This window comes from Coffea eugenioides, chromosome 1, assembly GCF_003713205.1.
Source record: "Coffea eugenioides isolate CCC68of chromosome 1, Ceug_1.0, whole genome shotgun sequence".
NCBI lineage: Eukaryota > Viridiplantae > Streptophyta > Magnoliopsida > Gentianales > Rubiaceae > Coffea > Coffea eugenioides.
In genome coordinates, this window is record NC_040035.1 from 39,597,670 (window position 1) to 39,610,588 (window position 12,919).

Below are 12,919 nucleotides of genomic sequence, written 5' to 3' on the forward strand. Positions count from 1 at the left end.
GCTTCTCCCCTGGGATCACTCCGACGATCAAGTTAGTATGAGAACGAGAAATATGCTAGAGTATGAGTAAATGAACAGTGTCTGCTTACTTGTTGGAGTGTGTGGGGTATTTATAGAGCGAGAGTGGAGGGCAGGACGGAGGTCTTATGTCGGTGGGACCCATGCCCTGCCATTACGGCTCTGTTCCCTGTCAGGGGGCCTGACTCTGACACTGTAGCCGCCTGGACAGGGTGACGAGGAGTCCTTTGCAGTAGTCATTAAGTGCGACAGTGCTTTTCAGATAAAGCACTGTTCCCGGATGATGTCAGGTGACTTGCCTCATCCGCGTGCAGCTGAGGTGGAGGTGCCGAGGTCACCTACACGGTAGACTAGGGATCCGGCCGAGCTTAAGGGATATGCCCGAGGCACGGGTGAGCTCTGATGTCGGACGAGGTGAGGTCACCTCGGACATGCGGGGTGGCCGAGGTGAGCATCCTCAATAAGCCCCCCAAGCCTCGGGAGCTCCGGGCTAGGGAGGTTCCGAGGCTTCCTTGTGCCGAAGTCGTAGAGAGCCGGAGTCCCGAAACTGCCCCGGAAGATGCGGGGACGCGACACGTGGACGTGTCAGTTGACAGGATGTGGTCACTGGTAACCGTCGCGTCGTGAAGTAGTGGGACGTTTCGTGCAGAGGGTGTCAGCTGAAAGGACGGGGTATTAATGAGGAGAGAGGGAGGCACGACGTTTTGAATTCGAACGTGGCCGTCCTTTCGCATTCTTGCCGCCTCTTCGGATTCTCCCCAAACCCTTATAAATAGGGGGGGTCCCCCTCATCGCACTTCTCACACCTTTCATTTTCATCCGAGACCCGCAAAGTTCGCGAGCGTAGCCGAGGTCAATATAGTAGCCGAGATCGGAGTAGTAGCCGAGATCAGATCCGAGGTCATCCACTTCGTCCAGTTCCGTAGGCAATAGTAAGTACCCTTCTTCTTTCTTATTTCGTCTTTCACCCATGGCCAAAACGGCTAAGACCCACAAAGAGACCATAACTCCGAGCCACCTGACCGAGGTGAGGCCGGATCCTGGGGAAGAAGCGACGACATCTAGTTCGGAAGGGTCGACCCCGAGTTCTGAGAAGGGATCAACCGAGGCGGGAGCCAGTGGGGCAGCCTCGGAGTTGGAGTCATCCGAGATGAGCGAGGGTGGTTCCGAGGTGGACTACAACGAGGAGCTCGGCGTCGAGACACCACACGACGAGGACGCCCTGGAGCCTGTCGCTCCCGAGGACCTAGCCAACATCGACTTCGGCAAGATGCCGAAGTTTAGAAGTCGCATCCGAAGAGATAGGGCCGTGAAGGTGATGAACAAGTACCCTTTCCGGTCGGGGTACGAGATCATTCCGGCCGGAGCAGATGACTCAGCCGAAAAGCCCCCCTTGGGCACAGTGGCCATCTATGTCCAACAGTTAGAGGCCGGGCTGAGGATGCCCACGTCAAGGTTCTTCAGGGACTTGCTTCGTCACTTCGGCGTGAGGATTACCCAACTCACCCCGAACGCGATCCGCATCATTATAGGGTTCGAGATGCTGTGCCGACATCAGGAGGTGGCTCCCTCTGTCGACCTCTTCCGCCGATGTTATACCCTTAAGGCGCACGGGACAGACAAGGGATGGTTTTTTGTCAGTAACCGGAACAATGCCATTCCGAAGTTGGTGGTCGGTTCTCCCAGCTCGATCAAGAATTGGAAACGCGACTTCTTCTTTGTGTCCGAAGTGGACTTCCCTAGAGGTTTCTGGTGGAGGCCAATCAAAGCGAAGGCCGATCCTTCCGCTGGGGATGCCAAGGAGGAGGACTTCCAGAAGCTGATGAGGTCGGGACTTCGGATATACAGTCTGGACTACCCCGAAGCCGTGCTGGTTGACGGGGGAATCAGCCGAGCTTTGCTCAGTCCCGACAGAGCTCCCTTCACTTCCACCAAACTTAAGATTCCTTGTAATTTTCTTTCATAACTTTGCTTTCACTTCGGCTAAGACATATGATAATATTTGTTTTTTGTGCAGTGACTAAACTGTCCGACATCGTCGTATCGGGCTCGTCCGAAGTGGCCAAAAGGCAGAAGAGGAAGAGCTCTGATGAGACGTTGGCACCTCCGCCGAAGAAGAAATCGCAAGGGCAGGCTGCCAAGACCTCGGCGGCCAAGAGCACTCCCACCCCGGTTGGTCAAAGCAGCTCGGCCACCGCTGCTACGGGGTCCACCTCGTCCGTGCCAGAGGGAGTGCCTCTTGGAGTCACCACGGCACTCCCACCTCATGGCCGAGGCAAGCAGCTGAAATCCCCGGTCAATGCAGTGTCGGGGACCTCGCTATGGAATCGTTTCCATAGTCCCCCGGTGTTTTCTGGGGATGAAAAGACGCACCCCGCCGGGCACTGGTGTCCGAACTGGAAACTTTCGGTCAACGACAGGTGCAGCCATCCTCGGGTTGCCCAAGAGTTGGTGATGCACTCCCCCCTACCAAGGGACTTGGAATTTATGAAGAAGTTGACCCCGGCTGAGATGATTCAAAGCCTCATGGTGAGCACGGCTTCCACCTCAGCCTTTGTGGCCGAGATGACTCACCGGTACTGTGCTCTAGTCGAGGAGCAGGACACCGGCAAGTTGCAGAATCAAATCTCCAAGTTGGAGAAAAAACTGTTGGTGTCCGAGTCTGAGAAGGCCGAGCTTGAAAGGCGGCTTAAGGAGGCCGAGGTGAAGGATGAGGAGGCCGCGGCTACTATCAACAGTCTCCGATCGGCCCTCGAAGAGGAGCAGAAGAGGGGGGACGAGGTGAAGGCGTCCCACGAGCAAGCTCTCGAGGGTGCCGGAGCCTCGGCCGTAGACGCTTTTCGGAAGTCCGAGGCCTTCATCAAGGACCTCGGCCAACTACTTACGCCTAACTTCATGTTTGGTTTCACATCGGCCGTTGACGAGGCCGCAACTCACCTCTCCTCCGAGGCCTTGGAGTCCTTAAAAAACCATACCAGTTACAATGAGGACTCCAAGGAGTTATGCGATCGGATGGCCGAAGGCATTCAGGCAGGAAGGAATTTGGCCGAAGTCCAGGTCGAGTTCAACAAGTGGCTGTCCGAACTCGACGAAGTGTTCGAGGACGTGGAAGTGGAAGAAGCTGGAGGAGAGGACGCTGAGGGAGACGAAGCCGGAGGGGACGTCGGCAAAGAGCATGGAGATGAAGTTCACCCCAAGGAGGCCGAAGAGAAGGATGCCCAGGAGGGAGCCAAGACCGGGGATGGAGCCGAGACGGGGGTCTAGGCTTGCGGCTTTAAGGGAGTGGCCGAGGTGGAGAGTGCTTAGTAGCATTCGGACCTCGGCCTTGTACTTTTGTAACGCTCTTTCTTATTGAATGAAAGCATATTTCTTCTCGTCTCAGTGCTTTAATTTCTTGCTTTGACTTCATCCCTTGCTTGTCCCCCTTATTTTTTAATAGCGTAACAACGATATTGAAGAATAACATAATAACTGAAGTCATTACTTGATTAAAAACTCAGGCGTAATACAATCTGAGGTTCTCGGCGTGCCAAGACCTCGGCACTAATGAGCCATCTCGGTAACTCAGTTTACAATACCCCTTAGCGTCAGATTCCACAACTCGGTAAGGGCCTTCCCATTTCGGGCATAATTTCCCTTGCGGTTCAGCTCGGCTGACTGAGTTTTTTCTAAGAACCAAGTCTCCAGGTTGGAATCTACGATGTCTCACGCGGGCATTGTAGTAGTGTGCCAGTGTGTTCTTGTAAGAAGCTATCCGGGCTGAGGCGAGATTCCTTCGTTCTTCGACGAGGTCGAGGTCCAGCTGCCTCTCTTCGTCGTTCACCTCGGCGGCATAGGCTGCCAGCCGAGGGCTGGGGGTAAGGATCTCAGCCGGGATGACCGCCTCGGCGCCGTAGGTCAGGGAGAATGGGGTCTCTCGCGTCGCTGACCTCGGCGTGGTCCGATACGACCACAGGACACTGGGGAGTTCCTCCACCCAAGATGACCCAACTCGGTGTAGTCGGGTCCTGAGACCATGTAGAAGAGTCCGGTTGAAGTTTTCTGCTTGACCATTGGCCTGGGGGTGGCCTACCGAAGTGAAGTGTTGTTTGATGCCGAGGTTCTCGCACCAAGTCTTGAACGGGTTCTCGGCAAACTGTCTCCCATTGTCCGAGATGATGACCCGAGGTATGCCGAAGCGGCAGATAATGCACTTCCAAAAGAATTTTTGAATGGCCAGCCCTGAGATGGTCCGAAGTGGCTCGGCCTCGACCCACTTGGTGAAGTAATCCACAGCGGTTACTAAGAATGTATAACCCCCGACGGCTTTGGGGAAGGGACCTATGATGTCTGTCCCCCATTGCTCAAACGGCCAGGGTGAAGTGATGGGGACCATGAAGTTTGAAGGCTGGTGGTGCTCGGGTGCGTGGACTTGGCAGGAAGGGCAGCCGAGAACGAGGTCCTGGGAGTCTTGCCGAAGTGATGGCCAGAAATATCCCAGGAGCATAGCTTTCTTAGCTAGCATCCTGTGGCCGATGTGAGCCCCACATAGGCCCTCGTGGATCTCGTGGGGGACCTCGCGTCCTGCCTCGGGGGTGACACACCTCAACCATGGGCCGAGGTAGGAGCGCTTATATAGTTCTCCATCGCGGAGTGCATACCGAGCGGCTTTGCGTTGTATCTTCCTTGCTTCAGCTCGGTCTTCGGGAAGGACTCCTTGACCCAAGAAAAGGATGAACGGGGTCATCCAAGTTTCTTCAGAGTGCACGGGGCAGGCCACCTCTTCCACGTACCCTGGTTCACTCAGGACCTCCACCAAGACGGTTTTGCTGAGGTCAGAGAATGAAGTGGAAGCCAGCCGGGATAAGGCGTCGGCTCGCTTATTCTGGGACCGAGGGATCCTTTGGATTTCGAATGACTTGAAGTACGCGGTGAGTTGGTGAACTTTGGAGAGGTACCGTTGCATGGTCTCATCCTTGGCCTCGTACTCACCAATAACTTGGCGTACCACGAGCTGGGAGTCACTGCGGACGTGGATTTGCTGGGCGCCGAGCTTGCGGGCTAGCTGGAGTCCAGCGATTAGAGCCTCGTACTCGGCTTCATTGTTGGTGGCCGGGAAGTCAAAGCGGAGGGCGTAAGAGCAAACCTCCCCCTGAGGTCCTTCCAGGAGCAGTCCGGCTCCGCAGCCGTCTCCATTAGAGGATCCATCGACATACAATGTCCACAGGGATGAGGTGGACACCTCGGGTAAGGCTGAAGTGGACTCCGGACCTTCCGTGAAGGTGAGCTCAGCAAGGAAGTCAGCTAAAGCTTGAGCTTTTATGGCGGTGCGTGGCTCGTAGGACAAGTCATATTCTCCCAATTCGACAGCCCACTTGGTGAGGCGACCAGAAGCTTCGGGTCGCACCAATATTTGCCGAATGGGCTGGTCGGTCCTGACCGAGATGGGATGGGCTAAGAAGTAGGGTTTCAACCGCCGAGCTGCGTGGACGAGCCCCAGCACAAGTTTTTCCACTTGCGTGTATCGGGTCTCCGGCCCGCGGAGGGCTCGGCTGACGTAGTAGACCGGCACTTGGGTGCCCTCATCTCGGATGAGCACAGCGCTGACAGCCTCGTCGGCTGCGGAGAGGTAGAGGTAGAGCTTCTCCTCGGGCCGAGGTGAAGCGAGAGTTGGTAGGTGATGCAAGTACTGCTTCAGCTGGTCGAAAGCAGCCTGACACTCCTCAGTCCAGGCGAACTGGTCAGCATTTTTCAGCACCTTAAAGAAAGGCAGAGCTTTCTCAGCTGATTGGGACAGGAAGCGATTCAGCGCGGCCAGGCGTCCATTCAGCCGTTGGACTTCTCGGATGTTCCGGGGTGGAGACATGTCATGAATGGCTTTCACCTTGTCGGGGTTGGCCTCGATTCCCCGGTGGGAAACCAGATACCCCAAGAATTTTCCCGAGGTGACGCCGAAGACGCACTTCTTGGGATTCAGCTTCATCCTCGAGTCTCGCAGGACACCAAAGACTTCCCTCACGTCTGACAGAAAGGATGAAGTGGTGAGGCTTTTAACGAGGATGTCATCCACATAGGCCTCCACATTGCGGCCGATCTGATTCTGGAAGAGCCGGTTGATCAGCCTTTGGTAGGTCGCCCCGGCGTCCTTTAGCCCGAAGGGCATGGTAGTGTAACAATAAGTACCTCGGTCGGTGTAGAACGCCGTTTTCTCTTGGTCCTCCTCACTCATTCCTATTTGATGATACCCTTTGAAGGCATCTAGGAAGCAGAGGATTTCATACCCCATCGCCGCGTCGACGAGGGCGTCTATCCTTGGCAGAGGATAGCAATCTTTGGGGCAGGCCTTGTTGAGGTCGGTGAAGTCGACACACATTCTCCATCCCCCGGTGTCCTTTTTTACCATGACTGGATTGGACAGCCAGGTGGGATATTGGACCTCGTGGATCATCTTGGCCGGCAAGAACTTGTCGACCTCATCCGATATGGCTTGGCTACGTTCGGGGCCGAAGTGCCTTCGTTTCTGTCGCACAGGTCGGGCCTGCGGGTCAACGTTGAGTTGGTGAGTCATGAGCTCGGGTGGCACTCCGACCACTTCATCCGCGGACCACGCGAAGACGTCTCGGTGGTCTTTGATCAGGGAGATCATTTCTTCTTTCAGGGGTGGGGGGAGTCCCGCCCCTACCTGGACCACTTGGTCAGGTTTCGCTTCATCCACTACCACCAGTTCCACTTCATCCCCGGGCTCCAGCCTGTTGGGCTCTTCTGCCTTCTGAGGGTCGATGCAGTCTATGGAGAGGACCGCTGGCCTCTTTTCTTCTGACCTCGGTGAGGGCCGGGGGGTGACTGCTGCTTGAATGGTGGCGAGGTAGCACTCCCGGGCGGCGCCCACATCGCTGCTTACCTCGGCCACCCCCGCAGATGTTGGGAATTTAAAGCTCAGGTGGTAGGTGGAGTATACGGCTCTCAAGGCATTGAGCGTGGGCCGGCCTATCAGCATATTGTAGGGGGAGTCTGCTTTGACCACTGCAAAACTGACAGGCACAGTTCGGCAGCGTGGATGACGCCCGATTGTTACCACCAGGGTCAACATGCCTTCCGGGTGGACGACGTGTCCCCCGAATCCCACGAGGGGAGTTCTGACAGGAGTGAGTTGCTCCCTTGTCAGCTTCAAACTTTCGAAAGTCCGGTAGTACAAGACGTCTACCGAGCTTCCGGGGTCTACGTAGACCTTTTTGACTACGTAGTTGTTGGTGAGGACTTCAATCACAAGAGCTTCATGATTGCTGGAGGCCGCAGGAACGGGGTCAGCGGGACCGTAGGTGATGACCTCGGACAGCCGAGAGCTCGGCTCGGCCACCTCCATCTCGGCCTGGCGGTAGGTCCGCTTCCGGGAGTTCTGGCTGTCTCCTCCCGTTGGTCCTCCCGCGATGGTGTTGATCACCCCTGCGATGTTGGGGCCGTAGCCCGGTGAGCCATCGCGTGGTGGCTGCTTGTCCTCCCTACGGTTTTCGGGACCTCGGCAATGCATGTTCGTGTCCCGTCGGTCGTCTCGGCGGGGGCCTCGGTTCTCCCGGTGGGAGACGCTTCGGTTGAAGCCTCCATCCTTGCGGACGAATTGCTTCAGGTATCCCTGCCGGATCAAATTTTCGATTTCCCGCTTCAGGTCATTGCAGTCTTCAGTCTCGTGCCCTACATCACGGTGGTAGGCACAGTAGAGGTTCGAGTTCCTCTTATCTCTCCTCCCCGGAATTTCTGGAGGGTTGCGGCCGAGGTGATTCTGCCTCATCACAGCCAGGACGTGGGTCCGGCTCGAATTGAGGGGCGTCAGCTCGGCGTCCGAGGTGGACGATCTGCCTTTCACGATCCGGTCGAAGACACTTCGGCGGTCTCGGGGTTGGTTTGAAGTGCCACTTGGGCCTGGTTCACCTCGGCCAGTGTCTTTCCTCCTCCGGGGATCTTGCCCCGTACGAGATGCTTGGGCTTCTAGCTTCATGCGATTTACATCTTCACTTCGGATTCCCTGGTCCACTCTTTCCCAGAGCTCCCGGAGTGTACGGGGGTACTGCCGATGGATTTCGGTGTTAAAGATCCCTGCTACTAACCCGTTGGTGAAGGCAGCAATAGTTACTTGCTCGTTCTGGTCAGGTATCTGTACATTCTCCTCGTTGAACCTTTGGGCGTACGAGCGAAGTGACTCGCCCTGACCCTGTTGCAGGTTCAAGAGGTAAGCTGAAGTCTTTGTTATTGGTCGAGACGACACAAAGCGGTGGATGAACCGGTCTATCAGCTCATCCAGGGAGGAAATGCTCCCCGGTTCTAAACTCCAGAACCACTTCCGGGCGGTCCCGTGCAGGAAGATGGGGAAAGCCCGACAGATCACGGCGTCGGGGACGCAGTAGAGTCGGAATGCGGAGATGAAGGCGCGGAGGTGATCCTCGGGGTCACCTCGGCCGTCGTAGGTGTGCAAATTTGGAAGCTTAAAGTTTGGGGGCACCATCTCCCCATTGATGTCATCAGTGAAGGGCGGAGCCCTCATGTAGTCAGTAGCTAGGCCCCCGGGGCGCCGAGGTGGGTCCTCGGCTCGTTTTCCCAGTAGTCCCCGAGAAAACGCTCGGGAGATGGAGGCAATCTTGGAGGTTGCCTTGGATGAGACTCGCCTGGAGGTGCTCCGAGATAGACGCCCATCTTCGGAGTCCTCGCCTGAGGGCACTTCAGGGGACTTCGTCGGTCTCCTCTTGGAAGACTCGGCTTTTTCTTTCCCCTGCCTTTTGAGGTACCTTCCTAGCTCCTCAAAAATGTTAGGGTTGTCTGATACAAACTCGGCCATCTTGGCGATGGCGTCCTCATTGTTGGGCTGGGTCCTTTGGGACCCTGGCTCTTCAGATATGCGGTCTTGCTGGGCACCCGAGGTCTGCCCAGCCCCAGTTGAGGGAACTCTTCCGCTTCTGGAGCGCGTGGATCTCATTTTAATAGCTATCTCGTTCCCACAGACGGCGCCAATTGAAGAGGCGATTTTTGGTTGGTAGCTGAACCGACCTGAATCAGTCCTCTCTGAGATGAGGTGAGGTGAACTCCTGGATCCGAAGTCAACCTCCTTGTCCGAAGTGAATGGCGGGGCTTCTCCCCTGGGATCACTCCGACGATCAAGTTAGTATGAGAACGAGAAATATGCTAGAGTATGAGCAAATGAACAGTGTATGCTTACTTGTTGGAGTGTGTGGGGTATTTATAGAGCGAGAGTGGAGGGCAGGACGGAGGTCTTATGTCGGTGGGACCCATGCCCTGCCATTACGGCTCTGTTCCCTGTCAGGGGGCCTGACTCTGACACTGTAGCCGCCTGGACAGGGTGACGAGGAGTCCTTTGCAGTAGTCATTAAGTGCGACAGTGCTTTTCAGATAAAGCACTGATCCCGGATGATGTCAGGTGACTTGCCTCATCCGCGTGCAGCTGAGGTGGAGGTGCCGAGGTCACCTACACGGTAGACTAGGGATCCGGCCGAGCTGAAGGGATATGCCCGAGGCACGGGTGAGCTCTGATGTCGGACGAGGTGAGGTCACCTCGGACATGCGGGGCGGCCGAGGTGAGCATCCTCACCTACCACTAAGAGAATGCATGAATCAGCTGACAATACTAACATATGTTATACTGTTGGATAAGTATGTGATAGATAAATTAGCCTACCAACTAATATCTAATATCTTTCTTTGTCAGTCAGCATTTGATCAAGATAATCTCTGAGTTTGTAGTTCTAGATAATCGACGTGTCTACTAAGTTGCAACCTAGTAGTCCTACAAAAGATCGAGTACAAACTTCCATTGAGATAGGAAGAAGCTCTGCTTTGATCTTGCCATTTTAATGCCTACAAATATTTGACTTTCCAAACTCTAAATTTCAAACTCAGCTAATAATTTGTCTTGTAGCTTAGAAATCTCCTTTATGTCATTACCTGTGATAATCATGTTATCGACATAGATAATCGGTGCTGTCACTTTCTCAAGCCTATGTTTCAAAAATAAGGTGTGGCATACATTACTCTATGAAAATCGTATTTTATTATAGCCAAAGTAAATTGGCCAAATCAAGTACACTGTGACTATTTAAGTCCACAAAGCTCTATGCAATCGGCACATAATGTTTGTCTTTAGAGTTGTGGAATACTTAGGTGAAATATCCATATACACATCTTTCTTAAAATCACTATGTAAAAAGGAATATTTTACATTGAACTGATGAAACGGCCAATCTAGATAGGCTGCGAGGGACAATAAAACTCTAATGGTGTCCAATTTTGCCACTGGTAAGAAAGTTTCTTGAATCAATGCCATATGTCTATATGTACCGCCTTCACCACAAGTCGCACCTTATATCAGTCGATTAATCCATCAGCTTTGTACTTGATTAAGAATACTCATTTGCACCTCACAATCTTATTTCCTTTTGGTAGTGAAACAAAGGTCATGTGTCATTTTTTTTCACAATGCTGACATCTCATTTTCTATAGTTTGGGTCCAATTTGGATTTATGAAAGCGGCATACAGTCTATTTGGAATATAAGCTAATGACACACTTTGTACAAAGATATCCAGAGGTTCAGACATCCTATGAGTTGAAATATAATTTAGGAAGAAGGTGTAGAAATGTTGAGGCATGCAAGTGAGTGATTAGATTTTGTAAAAACCTGATCAAGTTACCAGAATTAAAAGTCAAAAAATAGAATGCAGTCAACATAGTCTGTTTCAAGTGAGTGAATCCTAGTGATAATGCTTCAGTCAATATAGTCTGTTTCAAGTGCAGGCATGCATTGAACAAAAAAACCATTTGGTTGTTTATCTTCTACATCTTGTATCCGTGCCATCGAGGAAAATTTCAGTCAGTAATCTTCCTGCGTAAGTATAATCTGGTGACATGAAAGCAAACGTACCTGATAAACTCTCCCTCAGAGTTCCGTTAGGCATAAACTCATATACCAACATCTGTTCACCTTGTTCAAAACAGAATCCAACCAAGCCAACGAGGTTCTTGTGATGAACTCGTGACAGCAACTCAATTTCAGTTTTGAATTCATGTCCACCTTGCTTGGAGCCTTGTTGTGATCTTTTGATAGCAACAAATAGTCCACTTGGGAGCATCCCTCTATAGACCTAAGAATCCAGAAATGCAACTGAGTTGAAACTGAAGAAAATTTTTAGATGCAAATTCAAAATATATGACAGCATACCTTGCCATAGCCACCAGAACCGATCTCATTTTTCTCAGAAAAGTTATTAGTTGATTTCTTCAGCTCATCGTAAGAAAACCAACGAGCTCCTTTTAGTTGTGGTGCTCCCCCACTGTCTTTGCGACTTGGAGCCCAAGATGCTGGTCAACATGTTTCAGTTATAGCACATTCATAAACATAATAAAGAGTAGTAAGCTATAGCGAACAGGTCATACCAAATGGTTTACTTAATTCAATAGCTCTTTCAGCCCGTCTCTTTTGGCGGACAGCATAGGTGCCTAGGCAAATGAGCAACAATCCCAGAATGACGCTGCAAGCAGCTATCGCTGTAACAATTGTTTTGCTTATGGCATTTCTACGTTCAGCTGCAACACCTCTTTTGTTAGTAGTTTGTTCATTCATGAATTCAAAAACAAATGACAGTTAGACAAATTATTAGCCTTTTATACCACCGAAAGTGTAAGGAAATGGCCTGAAGTAGGAGGACCCAAATTGCTCTGGAGCCATGAAAATGTAATAATTTAAAGCAAACCCCATCCTCTGGACCTCTGACCTATTGAAATACTCTCCTACGGAGGGAAAAAATGCCAACTGCACCTGAAGCAAGTCCTCAACATTGAAGAAGGGGTTCTGCAGAGAAACTGAACCAGCAGTAAGGTTTAACTTCGTCCACAGGGTCATTTCCAACTGCCAAAATAGAGTATGATTAGACAACTCCCTGAAGGATGGTGCTCTGAAGTACATTATTCCCTCATATGGATGAGCACATTCACAACTCTGTGGACTGAGTTTCTTATCAGCGGGGCAGGATTTGTTTGCACAATTAGCCAGGCTCGTAGAATAGGGTGGAAGTGGTTGCTTATCCTCACAGTAACTGGTCTTTGCAAGAGCTGCGCTGCAGACTGGGTTTCCTGCTAGCAATCTGTTTTAACATAGATCACAGACATGAACGCTAGTTGGACAAAAAGATGGAAAGTTGTATCTTGGCATAAAAAAAGGTTAATATAATATTGTCTCACATCGGTGTATTGTCATAACCAGAACCAAGAGCAGCTGAGGTTATTTCATTGTTCTCCAAATCAACAACTTTAAGTTGCTGACCAATGGCTCTGCCCATACCCAGTGTCTCGTTAAATGCATTGTTTCTCAGTTTGCTGTAAAAGTGTTGACATGAAATGAATCGGTATAATCGTATTACCTTTATCTCTTAAAAGATAAAATAATATGCTTTTACTGTTCAAAGCGTGCTGATTCAAACATACACTTGTTGAATTTGAGGTAAACCGAAGAGTTTCTGAGGCACTGTTCCCTCAAGTGATCCGTATTCAGCAACCCTGACAGAATTGCAACTTTGAAGCATAAGATAGATCCATGAACAGAATAATTCTTCTTAAGCTTCTCATTAGTATCTTAATAATACTCACAAGGTTGTTAGTGACTGTAATATACCGAACCAGTCTGGAGCTTGCGATTTTTGAAAAGAGTTGTTGCTCAAGTCCCTGTGAAGGGAAACAAAAGCATAGAGTTCACCTTCCAAACAAAAATCGGGAGCATAAAATTTGATTGTGGAAATTATTCAACGATCACTTACACGTAGTTGAGGTCTTTCATTCCGGTCAAGTCTGGAAATGGACCTGATAACTGATTATGTTCTAGGTGCCTAGACGAAAACGAAAGTATGAAAGAAGGCATTTCAATTTAG

At 51.5% G+C, this 12,919-nt stretch overlaps 1 pseudogene; it reads right to left on the reverse strand.

The window, feature by feature from the left end:
* LOC113762150 overlaps positions 1-12,919 on the reverse strand; it is a 31,647-nt pseudogene that overhangs the window by 15,792 nt on the left and 2,936 nt on the right.